Source organism: Prunus avium, chromosome 1 (assembly GCF_965620075.1).
Source record: "Prunus avium chromosome 1, drPruAviu1.hap1.1, whole genome shotgun sequence".
In the NCBI taxonomy this organism is placed as follows: Eukaryota; Viridiplantae; Streptophyta; class Magnoliopsida; order Rosales; family Rosaceae; genus Prunus; species Prunus avium.
The window spans coordinates 10,170,833-10,186,720 of NC_142284.1; the positions used below are offsets into that span (position 1 = coordinate 10,170,833).

Here is a 15,888-nt window from a genome sequence, read left to right on the forward strand (position 1 = left end):
GGGTCAAGGAGTGTAGCTGTAAAAAATCATCAAAATCAGAGTTGAAATAACCGTTAAATCTTGATTTTTCGTTTATAACCGTCGAAATGTTTTGTCCCGTTACTTGATTTATGATTTTTTTTTTTCTGATTTTTGGCGTATATGATCTCGATGTGTAAACAAACAAGTTTGACGGTTGGATCGTTGAGTAGCTTTAAATTTGTTTATTTTGTATGTATAACACTTAAGAAATTGAATAGTATATATATTTATTAGTAGCTTTAAATTTTTTTTAAGACTTTGCGCGACCAATATAATAATTCGTTGCGCAAAGTATACTCTAAAAATTTGGGCGGGTACCAAAAATGCGGATTGTTTTATAAAAAAAATTTACGACTTTGCACGACCATTATATAGTAGTTCGTCGCACAAAGTATACTCTAAAAATTTGGCGGGTACCAAAATTGGGAATTTTAAATAAATAAATAAAAATTACGACTTTGCGAGACCAATATATTGTCGTTCGTCGCGCAAAGTATACCCAAAAAATTTGGGTGGGTACCAAAAATGCGAATTGTTTTTAAAAAAAATTTTACGACTTTGCGCGACCATTATATAGTAGTTCGTCGCGCAAAGTATACTCTAAAAATTTGGCGGGTACCAAAAATGGGAATTTAAAATAATAAAAAAGTTACGACTTTGCGGGACCAATATATTGTCGTTCGTCGCGCAAAGTATACCCAAAAAATTTGGGTGGGTACCAAAAATGCGAATTTTTTATAAAATTTTTTTTTACGACTTTGCGCGACCATACTCTAAAAATTTGGGCGGATACCAAAAATGGGATGCGGGAATATTTTGGTCGCGCAAAACTTTGAGCGACCAAAAATTCATCGCGCACCAAAAATTGGAATTTAAAAAAAAAAAAAAATTCGAGACTTTGCGCGACCAATATATTATTTCATCGCGCAAAGTGATACGGCTTTTAAAACCAAAATAACTCCTCCACCATTTTCTCAATGTCTTCTACTCTTACCTCTCCTCTCTCTTTCCCTCTCCCCAAATCCTACCCTTTCTCCCACACTCACTCCTCTCACTTAATCTCTCATCTCTCTCTTCACTATCTCTCACGCTCACTCACTCTCTTATCTCTCTTTTCATCATCTCTCACTCTCACTCACTCTTTCATCTCTCTCACACTATCTTCTCTATTCTCTCACACTCACTTCTCCCTCTCATTCTCACTCACTCAAAATCTTGCCAAAAGGTATATTCTCTCCAAACTTTAAATTCTTTTTCATTAATATGTGTTTTTGGAGTTAGTTTTGAGTTTATGCCAATTTTTTGTTATTTTTTTGTTATTTGACAATATTTGTTTTTTTGTAGGGAATCGTCGAGACTTTGACGGCTAAAGTTGAGGATTTGGACGCTATCGAAACATATCCTCCGCCACTACCACCACAATAGGCTTGTAGATTTTATTATTGTACTTTGTTAAATTATGTGTACATTTTGAATATTATATATATTGGATAATTTGACCACTATTTTTCATATGTAATTTTATTTTGAATATGTCAATTTAAATTAAAGTAATTAAAAAAAATAAAATCATACAATTAAATTAAATTTAAAAAGTAAAAATTTGAAAAAATTAATATAATGAAATTGATATAAGAGAAATAATAAAACAAAATGTCAAAAACCTTGCGCGACAAAATATTTCATCGCGCAAACTATTAAACTAGTTTATTTTAATTAAAAAATTAAAAAAACAAAAATTAAAAAAAATTGAATATTTCGTCTCGCAAATATTTGCGCGACATTAGGATTCGTCGCGCAAAGTAATTAATATTCGTCGCGCAAAGTTGATAGTATTCGCCGCGCAAAGTAGTTAGAATTCGTCGCGCAAAGTGGTTAATTTTTATCGCACAAAGTAGCTTTGAGCGACGTTAGTATTCGTCACGCAAAGTTGTTATTGTTCGTCGCGCAAAGCCTTTCTTCACGATCTTTGTGCGACAGAACTTGCACGACCAAAATTTCGTCGTGCAAACTTTGCGCGACGAAATTGTACTTTGCGCAACAAAATTATTTCGTCACACAAAATGTTTTTTGTAGTAGTGTTCTTTACCGTCTATATACCCATCTCTTCCTCTCTATATCCCTCTCTTACTCCCCTAACTCACACCAACTGACACCCCCCCGTTCCCCCCGCGACGAAATTGTACTTTGCGCAACAAAATTATTTCGTCACGCAAAGTGTTTTTTTGTAGTATTATTCTTTACCGTCTATATACCCATCTCTTCCTCTCTATATCCCTCTCTTACTCCCCTAACTCACACCAACTGACACCCCCCCTTCCATCCAGTCTCTCCTTCTTTCCCTCACACACACACCACCTCCTTACAACGCCAACAATTGCTGCCTATCTTCTTCTTCTTCTTATTATTTTTTTCAATTATTTATTATTTATTTAAATTGATTTTCTAATTTAAATTTTGACAAAAATGGAGGTTGTGACAGAAAATTGGATGGAATTCCAGAAATTTAACGGTAAAGACGAAATTAAATATTTATAATGAGTTCGAGGACTTAAATTGGGGGACAATAATTGAGGGGATTAAGTATTAACGTGATAGTTCATAAAGTAAAAAAGCTGAAAATCAATTGTTGATATGATGGGAGAAAGATTCTAATCGGTATTGGGCACTTATAGTAGTAACTTCAATGAGGAATACATTAGACATGGATCTATCTTTTTCGAAAGTTGTCAACTTAATTATCCATATATATAATTCGAATTTAATATGTAAATATTATGATCAATATAGAATCTTTATTTTCCGAAAGTTATGTCAACTTCATTATCCTTTCGAATTCTATTAACTTGAATTTGATTTCAATTTATTTGAAATAAAACATGCAATATCATAAAAATAGATCATCTTGGAAGTTAAAGGAATTACCCTATAATAGAAAGCGTTGATATTCATTGAATGTAATTCCATAATCAAAATCATTTTAAACATTTTCGTATCACAGAGACCCACAAAATAGTAAATATATGTCTGGAAAACTTTAACCACAAGCATGCAGTTCCAGATTCCAATGCTTGTAAAACATAACCTAAGCATATTCATATAACCATCAATCACGCTAACTGGAGGTCTCTCCATCAAAGCTCATAATTAATTTGAAGAACCCTAATTTTAATTTCGAAAAAACCCTAATTTCGAAACATAGAGAGGATCGAAGAAGACAGAGAAGAAGAAGAGAAACGCAGAAAGAAAAAAAAAACAGCGAAACAAAGAAGGAAAGAAAGAGGAAGGAAGAAGAAAACTAGCCCAGAGGGGGAAAAAAAAGATAAAAGAAAGAGAAGATAACGAAAGAGGGAAAAGGAGAGAAAGAAGAAGATTAAAGGAAGATAGAGAGAGACTGATTCACGTGAAAAGATAAGGAAAGAAAAAGATTCGGACCAAAAGAAACATCACTTTAATAGTAGGGTAGAGTGCTGTTCGCCAACAATGGCTGCTTATCTTCCTTTCTTTTCTTTTTTCAAATTTTTTTATATACATTAGTTATTTTAATTTATTTTGTAATTTAAAATTTTGACAAAATTGGAGCTTATAACAACAACTTGGATGAAATTCCAAATATTTAACTGTAAAGACAAAATTAGATATTTATAATGAGTTCGAGGACTTAAATTGGGGGACAATAATTCATGGGGAGAGTTAAAATGCTGAAAATCAATTCCTAATATGATGAGAGAAGGCTTCTAATCGGTACTTGGGACCTACAATAGTAACTTGAATGAGGAATGCTTTAGTCATGGATCTATCTTTTCCGAAAATTCTCAACTTCATTATATATATATATATATATATTTCAAATTTAATATGTGAATATTATTATCAATATAGAATATTTGTCTTTTCCGAAAGCTATGTCAACTTTATTATCCGTATCAAATTCGATTAATACTGATTTGCTTTCAAGTTATTTGAAATGAAACATTCAATATTATAAGAATGGATCGTCGTCGAAGTTATTGGAATTACCCGAAATTACTAATTAGACTTCGCGCCATCCGTTTTCAAGTTATCAACCAAGTTGCTTTGCTCTCCTCACTTTTAGAAGAGCTTCATTCCCTCCTCCATTGATTGAAAAAAAACCAAAACCAAAACCAAAAAAAAAAAGCACCTTGAATTTCTTGTTAAACCTCAACTGATCCATTGTTGATGATGGAGAATCTACGCACAATAGTTACTTGAGTGAGGAATATTACAAATGGATGATGGATCTCTCCCTTTTGAAAAAGCAAACTTCAACTTCATTGTCCTTAGTAATGAATTTGTTCTGGATTAGTAAATTATATATATATATATATGTGAAGAATCTGATGATCAATATAGAATCTGTATTATGCTCAGGGTATCGGCCGTTATTAAATATTTTCTGCTTTTGCGCATGCCAACAACTATAAAAGGAGAACATGAGGCAATGAGCTGATCATCAAAGCAAACACACACATCCCAACTAAAAACCAATCAGCGAGACAATGACGAATCCAGGTCAAACCAACACCAACCAAGCTCAAAATCCTCCCAACCGCAAAGGTATTAGAGTCAAAGGGACAATAACTGTCAGCGAAAACACCGGCAACGCGAAGGGATTTTCCAACTTCAACAACAGCAGTGACACAAGCGGCGTTGATATCGACGCTGGTGATATTGTCGTCAAGCAGAACACGGGTCAGGCGGAAGCATTTACCAACTTCGGCAACCCCAAGTAAAGGAGGGACATTGAAGAAGGCCATAATAATATGTATATACTAAAATAAGAGCTGATGCAGTATCTGAGGCTCCTTCCTTGACTAGGCCTCCTTAACATGTATGTGTTATTAATATTATTCTAATAAATGAATGGAGCTTGACATTAAATATCAAATTCTACGTTTCACTTCTTAAATTTCTACCACAGTTGGGGTTGCCGAAGTGTAGTTGTGAGGTCCATTTAAATTTCTACCCCAATTTATTTAATACCACACTATATGATAAATGATGTATACAATCAACTTCCAGTGAAATGTACATATGTAAAGTACAAAATGTGGTATTTCTAAGAAACATTGGAAAAGGATAAAAAGGAATCCGGTCAAACACACGCGAAAGCTGAAAATGCTCTATCCTCTCACAAATTGGAACCACTTAACTCAACAACCTGTGCCTTCCGTTGGCTGTGAAGTTGTCAACATTTGGAAAGAACAAGTTTCTTATCTTGATGAAAAGTACCTTTTTTTTTTTTTTTTTTTTTAGCCAAACACTAGGGAGGGAGAGGGGTAGTAGCTAATTGAGGTTTTAAATTTGCAATCCTTGAGGTGCGAACCCTGGTGCCTAGGGGGGGAAGGGAAAGCTTCACCACTGAGGCAACCCCCACTGGCTCACGAAAATTCCTTAAAGCACTAAAAAATTTTGCTGGTAGTGAAACAATGAGGGGGAATGATAGTAACTTTAATGAGGGATAATATATGGATAATACTTGGGTCCAAGTTTGTTCATGTAAATGTTTCCTTTTATGGTCCAATGTTGTTGATTTTGTACTATACGGTCACACATGCTTCTATGAAATTAAGAGTGGGACTTTGCAGGGCCAGCCCCGAGATTTTCAATTCTCGGGCTGATGCCAAACAAAGATCCTATATATGTATACCACACAAGAAAACCTATGTGGGTATAGAATATTATAAACTGAAAGACATAATATCCTTTATTTTATATATATTTCTACATAAGAAAGGATCGAAGACGAAAAATAAAAAGCATTGGAGCACTAAAAAGAACCTACTTATCTTATACATTTCTCTATAAGAATTAATGAAAGACAAAAACAAGAGTGCCGCTAAACAAACCCTAAAATTAACTGAGTACACTCTATGATCTAAGTATACCCTAATATTTAAATCAAAACATAAAATTAACTAAGTAAACCCAATTTAACTATAAAAATACTCATGGTACACTTTAATACACTCTATCACACAACACCTTAATACCAATCCTAAACCAAGTTTCTCTTTCTACATGAATTTGTGCCCTCTTTTTAGATTTTGAGTCAGCATCAAAATCTTTAATTTCGTAAGCTCTGTGGGAGTAGATTAAGTATGATGAGATGGTCAATGTCTTATGGGACCTTGTCCAATGCATTGTTCAATACAAGGCATTGCACAAACCAATGGCACAATAATAGAACCGTAACACAACCGGGACAGAACATCTAAACTCAAACCAAGTCTAGAATAGAGTTCACACACCCAGTACAATAACATAAACAAACTCAAAATAAAACAACACACATAATGCAGTGGCCCACCCCAAATATAATCAGAGCCCAAAAATAAGCATACAGCCCAGTTCATACCCAAAACTAGAATTTTGGCAAACCCTAGCCTAAGCACGCAAAAGCCGCCGCCGCCGTTGACCAGAGAACAGGGAGCGCACCACCTCAGCAGAAAGTGAAAGGAGACTTCACCACCGCACAAAACAGCATAGCTGCACACAAAAGACCCACAAATCTGCCAACAAGACCAGAAGTTCCCTAAACCACGAAGCCATATCAACACAAAGAGATCCACCCATGAATCACCAACTCCACCAAGCTTGAACCTGCCTATGCCCCACAGAAAATGCAGCAACCGATCAAAGCAAGACCAAGGGAAGTGAAAAACCGAAGCCCAAAGTAACAAGAGAGTGGAAGGTGGTGGTGCAAGCACCAGAGCAAGAGCTCTATACACCTTCCGATGGGGACGCGAGAGATCGCGTTTTGGATTAGCTTCTACAACCCGCAAGAGAGGCCAGATCGAAGAGGGAGGAAAGGAATCCAAGGGGTAGATGGAAGATGCTTGGACAAAATTGGATTTAGAGAGAGGTTGATGGAGAATTGGGGACACCTATTTGGCGTTTAATGAAATGAGATATGATTTCGACCAAAAAAAAATAAAAATACAAGGCATTGTTCCCCATTCCACCCTTGTGCATCTAAGTTCATTAGATTTATCGAGACCTAGATGCTTGAGCTTCTTAAATCCTCCAGCTCCAAAGCAAAGTCTGTCTCCTTCAAACACCTCAGATAGTTCAAGATGTACTAGATTGGGCAAATACTGAAGGAATACAAGTGGATCATCCTTTAACCTACTCCATTTCAAATATAATTTTCCGAGGCTATGAAGAGAGGGTATCCAGTGAAAGCCCCAATTTTTGCTAACACCTTTTTTTTTTTGGTAACTATTTTTGCTAGCACCTTAAAACCATATTTTGAGTGAAAATTTTCATGAGGAACAAACTCATAACGATATACCAAGAGATGGTGCATATGTTGGAGTTTGAGGATTTCAACTGGAAGTTTAGTAACCCGAGAATTTTTCAGATCCAAAGTCTCCAGGTTTTGAAGCTTCCCCCAACCCAGTCTCTCCCTCTCTCCCTCTCTCCCTCGCACACACAACACAGCCTCCTCAATTTTCAGTTTTTTATTATTTATTTGTTATTTTAATTTAATATGTGGAACTTCAATAGTAACTTCAATGAGGAATACATTAGACACATGGATCTATCTTTTCCGAAAGCTGTCAACTTCATTATCCATATATATCAAATTCGAATTTAATTTGTGACTATTATGATCAATATAGAATCCGTATTTTCCAAAAGCTATGTCAACTTCATTATCCGTATCGAATTTGATTAATATTGATTTGCTTTCAACTTATTTGAAATGAAACATGCAATATCATAAGAATGGATCATCGTCCAAGTTATAGGAATTACTCGAAATTACTAATTAGACTTTCCACCATCACTTTTCAAGTTATCAACCAAGTTGCTTTGCTCTACTCACTTTTAGAAGAGCTTCATTCCCTCCTCCATTTATTGAAAATAATAATAATAATAAACCTTACGAAATAAGCCTTGAATTCCTTGTTAAACCTCAACTGACACATTGTTGATGATGGAGAATCTACGCACAATAGTTACTCGAGTGAGGAATATTACAAATGGATGATGGATATCACCCTTTTGAAAAAGCAAACATCAACTTCAAAGAAGTAATTAAAAAGATCCTCTAACAAGAAAGGGCACTACGGCCGTACTGTAGTAATATTATTCCAAGAAGATAAAATGTAAATTATATATATATATATATATATATATATATATATATATATTTATGTGAAGAAACTGATGATCAATATAGAATCGGCATTATCGGCCGTTATTAAATATTTTCTGCTTTTGCGCATGCCAACAACTATAAAAGGAGAACATGAGGCAATGAGCTGATCATCAAAGCAAACACACACATCCCAACTAAAAACCAATCAGCGAGACAATGACGAATCCATGTCAAACCAACTCCAACCAAGCTCAAAATCCTCCCAACCGCAAAGGTATTAGAGTCAAAGGGACAATAACTGTCAGCGACAACACCGGCAACGCGAAGGGATTTTCCAACTTCAACAACAGCAGTGACACGAGCGGCGTTGATATCGACGCTGGTGATATTGTCGTCAAGCAGAACACGGGTCAGGCGGAAGCATTTACCAACTTCGGCAACCCCAAGTAAAGGAGGGACCGAATCAATGGCAGTCTTTCGTTGCATGCATGCATGCAATTGAAGAAGGCCATAATAATATGCATGTACTAAAATAAGAGTTGATGCAATACCTGAGGCTCCTTCCTTGACTAGGCCTCCTTATCATGTTCGTGTTATTAATATTATTCTAATAAATGAATAAAGCTTGATATTAAATATCAAATTCTACGTTTCACTTCTTAGATTTTTATTTTTTTTCGGGGTAAATATTTAACGTTTTAGATTGTAATCAATGGAAAAGTTACCAAATACACTGTTAGTAAAGTTTACTCTTGTGACTTAATTATGCGACTCATGTACCGACATTGTCAGTTTCATGGACAATCATAACCATATGATACAGTAAATGGGTGAAGTGTTTGTCGGGTCCATTTAAATTTCTACTACAATTTCATACGAGTGCTGCTATTTCCACCCATTTGTTCTATTTTTCCACCCACTTTATCTTCTCACCCACTATGTAAATTTGAAAAATTAAAATCCTATATTTCCACCCACCATTATTCCTAAAATACCATTTAATTATTAATTCAACCAAACACCATCAACTCCAAGTTAAAAACATAAAAATTTTAACCAAAAAAAAAAAGAGAAAGCACTCTTCATCTTCTTCATGTCTTTTCAACTTCACGACGAGAAATCCCAATGAAACACCATTCCAGTCAACCCCTCAATCCTTTTGGAAGAACTACTCAAATTTACCCTACCATATCAATATTCTCATCAGCCCTTAGCAGTACTGGTGGAAAAATTAAAACAAGGTGTGTAGGAAAATACGACAGATAGTGGAAATAATAGCACTCTTTAATACATATGTAAAGCACAAAATGTGGTATTTCTAAGAAACATTGGAAAAGGATAAGAAGGAATCCGGTCAAACACACGCGAAAGCTGAAAATGCTCTATCCTCTCACAAATTGAATTACCACTTAACTCAACAACCTGTGCCTTCCGTTGGCTGTGAATTTTTCAACATTCGGAAAGAACAAGGTTCTTATCTTGACGAAAAGTACTTTTTTTTTTGGGCCAAACACTAGGGAGGGGGAGGGGGAGTAGCTAATTGAGGTTTTAAATGTGCCATCCTTGAGGTAAGAACCCTGGTGCCTAGGGGGGAAGGGAAAGCCTCACCACGGAGGCAACCCCCACTGGCACACGAAAATTCCTTAATGAGGGGGAATGATCATTAATAAGGGATAATATATGGATAATACTTGGGTCCAAGTTTGTTCACGTAAATATTTCCTTTTATGGTCCAATGTTGTTGATTTTGTACTCTCTGGTCACACATGCTTCTATGAAATTAAGAGTGGGACTTTGCAAGCCCTGAGATTTTCAATGCTCGGGCTGATGCCAAAAACAGATCCTATATATGTATAACACACAAGAAAAACCTATGTGGGTATAGAATATTATAAACTGAAAGACATAATATCATTTATTTTATATATATTTCTACATAAGAAAGGATCGAAGACGAAAAATAAAAAGCATTGGAGTACTAAAAAGAACCTACTTATCTTATACATCTCTCTATAAGAATTAATGGAAGAAAAAAAAACAAGAGTGCTGCTAAACAAACCTTAAAATTAATTGAGTACACTCTATGATCTAAGTACACCCTAATATTTAAATCAAAACATATAATTAACTAAGTAAACCCTATTTAACTATAAAAAATACTCATGGTACACTTTAATACACTCTATCACACAACACCTTAATACCAATCCTAAACCAAGTTTCTCCTTCTACTTTACTTTGTGCTCTATTTTTAGATTTTGAGTCAGCATCAAAATCTTTAATTTCGTAAGCTCTATGGGAGTAGATTAAGTGTGATGAGATGTTCAATGTATTATGGGACCACTACTAGAAAAATGGCTACTAACCACTGATTATTTAGATACAAATTCATAAAAGTGCATTGTGATTTTTTTTTGGATACTAATTCTCCCACCATGCCTATTAAAGGTACTTGGGATAGATATTAGTGTGTAATACAAAAAAGTATTTTTCTTTATTTTTCCTTAATATTTGGGCATTTTTATCAGTCCCAACTTGTTATTATCAGTCCCAACTTATCAAAAGAAGCCGGCTCCATTCACAAATAATAACACAAACAAACTTGGCTGGCTCCCTTCACTCAAAAGCTTTGGCATTTGGCCTTAAATTGGATACTGATTGCTTTTGGTAGTTTCTTCCATTGGATATTTTCACACAGCCCAATGTTAAAACACATTTTTTATTTCTCAACTTCAAACACTTGGACATAAGCAAAAGAGAGAAAAAAGAATGATTTGTTTCACCTCTCTCTCTCTCTCTCTCTCTCTCTCTCTCTCTCTCTCTCTCTTATTCTTTTTGCGTGAATCACAAAGCCATCTGGTCACAAAATACTAGGCTGCGGCTTGAGATCCCGATCTGGAAATTGAAGAGTTGGAGCAGTGTGACTTGGTAAGATGCCTATCTGGAAGTTGATGAGAGAAAATCTGGGACAAATACCGTGATGGTTTCGTTATGGAAGAAGGCGCTGATGAACTGGTAATTGAAAAATCATAATATCATTCTTTTTCAGTGTGCCTTTACTTATTTTGGTTCCAGCATCTGATTTTGACTTTGGTCTGATATATATGGCTGTTACTGAATGCTTTTTGTCTTTTTCTTTTTTAATTTTTGAGGAAAGGCAATGGAGAGCTTGGAAAGCACATTGAACAGAGGAGCTTCAAAATCTTTGTAAGCAATTTTTTATATAATTATTTTGTATAAAATTTGGTTTTAGTTTAGTTACATTAACCTGTTCATTATTTTTTTCAGCTCCTTCACACGATTGGAGCAACCCTAGATCTTAAAGGAGAAAACGCCAGGATCACCTAATGATCCAAAGGAAATACTGTAAGGCTCATTTACAGTTGGATATAATATATATTTCTAATAAAGTTTAGGGTTTTTTTTTAATTTTTTGTCAAAAGAAAGTTTAGGGTTTTCGGTATATGATTCTCTGCTCATATGGGGATTTTCTGAATATATTTTCTTCAGGTTTGTGACTTCAAATGGTTGGTGATCCTCTAAGAAATGGTTGACTTCGAGGACGAGGAATTGTTGCATATATGGCTTGCAGTTTTTGTAGGAGTGATTCGAACCCAAAAATCCATCTTGAAAATTAGGAATTAATATTCAGAGAAATGGAATTGGGGATATATGGCTTGCAGTTGCTCGCATGCATATATTTGGACATATTTTTTTTTTTGGATATATGGAATTGGGGACTGATGGGTTTAATTGTATTATTAGTTAAACATATGTAATAAAGTAATGAGATACTGACATGTCATTAGTCCCTAATTTAGAAGATAGCCTCTCAAATATCATACCCTCTCCCAAGACCCCACGGCTTGGAAGAATTCAATATGGCTGGGCTTGGCTGATAATGTATTTGTTTATTTGAAAATATTGAAGGACTGACTCCCAAAATTGTACCTAATAAGCAATAGCAACCCCAAACTAGGATACTGAAACAAAAATAGTCGCTGCATAGTCTCTATTGCTTAATGGAGACAATTTATTGTCTCTAAAATCAACTTAGGAGACAAATTCATGTCAGTGGCTAGTGTGTGTTTTTTTAGTAGTGGACCTTGTCCAATGCATTGTTCAATACAAGGCATTGTTCCCCATTCCACCCTTGTGCATCTAAGAGCATCCGCAATGATGCTCTCTATTTCTTAGCTAAAATTTAGCTAAAAATATAAGAAAGCTATTTTAGGAGCTCTCTAAAAAATTTCAACTCCAACCATACTCCCTAATTTGGAGAGTCGTAAATGCTATAACTCTTTTTTGATTGGTTCATCTCTATTAAAAAATAAAATAAAAAATAGTTAGCAGTAAATAAAGGTTTGAAATACTCATTAAATAAGGCAGCCTTAAATTATAGGGAGCCACTAGGAGTCTTTTCTCTTTCCTCAGATTTAGGAGCTCCTAGAGGACTCCCTATTTTAGGAGGTGGATAGGGAGCATGGTTGGAGTTGCATTTTTACAATGCCTCCCTAAAATTTGTCTAAGGAGGTGATTTAGGGAGCCCATTGTAGATGCTCTAAGTTCATTAGATTTATCGAGACCTAGATGCTTGAGCTTCTTAAATCCTCCAGCTCCAAAGCAAAGTCTGTCTCTTTCAAACACCTCAGATAGTTCAAGATGTACTAGATTGGGCAAATACTGAAGGAATACAAGTGGATCATCCTTTAACCTACTCCATTTCAAATATAATTTTACGAGGCTATGAAGAGAAGGTATCCAGTGAAAGCCCCTATTTTTGCTAGCACCTTCTTTTTTGGGTAACTATTTTGCTAGCACCTTAAAACCATATTTTGAGTGAAAATTTTCATGAGGAACAAACTCATAACGATATACCAAGAGATGGCGCAGATGTTGGAGTTTGAGGATTTCAACTAGAAGTTCAATAACCCGAGAATTTTTCATATCCAAAGTCTCCAGGTTTTGAAGCTTCCCTATCCAGGTCGGAACTATTTTTACCATAGTATCTCTCAAGCTCATACATTTTAGAGACAACTTCAGGTGGGAAAACATTTGTAGTGTAAAGCCTGTGAGGAAGAAACTCCGCCAGTGCTCGCTTCATTGTTCATGACAGTGGGCACCAAGCAATACGAAAATTTCTCTACATTTGATTATAGTTGAATACGATGAGTAGGGTGTACTTATTAAAATTATATTTGTTTCACAATTCAATATATCCTTTTTGATTATTTTTATTAGGGTAAAATAATAATTTAATAAATAATTTGGTAGTATGATGTACTTAGTTAATTCTAGAGTTCGTTTAACGGCATCATTGAAAGGGATGTGAATTAAAAACCCGGCTTCATCATCGACGCTGTTGTTAGGTTATGACAATATAACTTTTCTTTTATTTATATACCCATTAAATATGACCTAGAAATGAAAAAAATAATAATTTGGGGCCCTCTTTTGAGCCAGGCCCAGGGTGGTCGCACTTTGTTAAGCATAATTCGTAAATAAAGTAAATTACATGGACACATTTGATCCCATATGGCATCTAATTCTTAAATTGAATTTTATTTAAAGATTTTGTTATTAGTACATTATGGTCTAGGGGTTTTGAATTGCATGGGCCTCTATTAATGTGACCCTAATAAAAAATCCCCAATCTCTCTACCTCTCACCCAGCGTATCGTATGAAATTTAAATATGAAGATATAGAAAACACCAAAGCTCTAAAACACTAGAGCGAGCACCCACAACAACAAAACTATAGAACTAGAAAGAGAAAGCGAAACGAGAGATGAACTGGGCAATTAAAGCTTCAAAACTTAAAGAAGACTGAGATTAAAGAATAATAACCCAAGTAGCTCGCTGAGGGCTACTTCCCCTAACTCACACCATCAGACACCCCCAACCCAGTCTCTCCCTCTCTCCCTCGCACACACAACATAACCTCCTTAACAATGGCTGCCTATCTTCCGTTTTTTTAAAATCAATTTTCAGTTTTTTTTATTATTTATTAGTTATTTTAATTTAATATGTGGAACTTCAATTGTAACTTCAATGAGGAATACATTAGACACATGGATCTATCTTTTCCAAAAGCTGTCAACTTCATTATCCGTATCGAATTCGAATTTAATATGTGAATATTATGATCAATATAGAATTTGTATTTTCCAAAAGCTATGTCAACTTCATTATCCGTATCGAATTCGATTAATATTGATTTGCTTTCAACTTATTTGAAATGAAACATGCAATATCATAAGAATGGATCGTCGCCGAAGTTATAGGAATTACCCGAAATTATTAATTAGACTTTCTGCCATCACTTTTCAAGTTATCAACCAAGTTGCTTTGCTCTACTCACTTTTAGAAGAGCTTCATTCCCTCCTCCATTTATTGAAAAAAATAATTATAATAAACCTTACGAAACAAACCTTGAATTCCTTGTTAAACCTAAACTGACCCGTTGTTGATGATGGAGAATCTACGCACTATAGTTACTTGAGTGAGGAATATATACAAATGGACGATGGATCTCTCCCTTTTGAAAAAGCAAACATCAACTTCATTGTCCTTAGTATTGAATTTGTTCTGGATTAGTTTTGTTGAACGAAATTTTTCGGACAAAATTTTTCGAACTTCAACTTCATTGTCCTTCATCATATCGGACGAAATTTTTCGAACTTGCAATTGAGCATCAAACCTGGCTAAGCAATTAGTTAATATTATATTGCTCGTATATGCATTGCCAAGAGTCAAAAAAGTTATTAAAAAGATCCTCTAACAATAAAGGCCACTACGGCCGCACTGTAGTATATTTATATGTGAAGAATCTGATTATCAATATAGAATCTGTATTATGCTCAGGGTATCGGCCGTTATTAAATATCTTCTGCTTTTGCGCATGCCAACAACTATAAAAGAAGACCACGAGGCAATGAATTGATCATCAAAGCAAACACACACATCCCAACTAAAAACTAATCCGCGAGACAATGGCGACTCAAAAATCCACCATCAAAGGTATTAGAGTTACAGGGAAAATATCTGTCAGCGACAACACCGGCAAGTCGAAGGCATTTTCCGACTTCAACAACGGCAGTGGCCCGGGCGGCGTTGATATCGAAGCTGGTAGTATTGATGTCATGAAGAACACGGGCGACTCGGAAGCATTTACCAACTACGGCAACCAGGGCAGCCAAAAGAAGTAGCCCCAAGCAAATGAGGTACAGATCAACTGATGATATGTATTGTACTAAAGTATCTACACTAAAATAAGAGCTTATGCAATATCTGAGGCTCCTTCTTTGGCTAGGCCTCCTTATCATGTATGTGTTATCAATAATATTCTAATAAATGAATGCAGCTTATCAAATTCTACGTTTAACTTCTTAGATTTTTATTTTTTATTTTGGTCGATATTTAACTTCTTATATTATAGCAATGGAGAATACACTGTTAGTAAAACTTTAATCTTGTGACTTAATTTTCCCATTCATGTACCCGCGCTGCCTGTCTCGTGGACAATCACAACCAAATTAGTTTATCTACTTAAGAGTTGTTAACAAAGAGATCGAGTAAAGCTTCATGATACAGTTAATGGTTGGAGTGTGGTTGTTAGTTAGGTCCATTTAAATTTGTACCACAATTTAATGGATTTGGAACCTTGCTTGGATTTTCTTTGCTATGATCTGCTTGACTTCTTTCCTCAAAACGCCACCTTATTAAATTTTAATCCAAGG

General features: G+C 35.1%; 1 long non-coding RNA gene across 1 annotated transcript; it reads left to right on the forward strand.

Moving 5' to 3' along the window:
• The first annotated feature begins 10,765 nt into the window (after positions 1 to 10,765).
• LOC110771624 (uncharacterized) lies at positions 10,766 to 11,802 on the forward strand. Its single transcript, XR_015833041.1, has 4 exons — positions 10,766 to 11,164; positions 11,307 to 11,356; positions 11,438 to 11,515; positions 11,660 to 11,802. It is a non-coding gene; the product is annotated as an uncharacterized LOC110771624 (long non-coding RNA).
• The last annotated feature ends 4,086 nt before the right edge of the window (positions 11,803 to 15,888 follow it).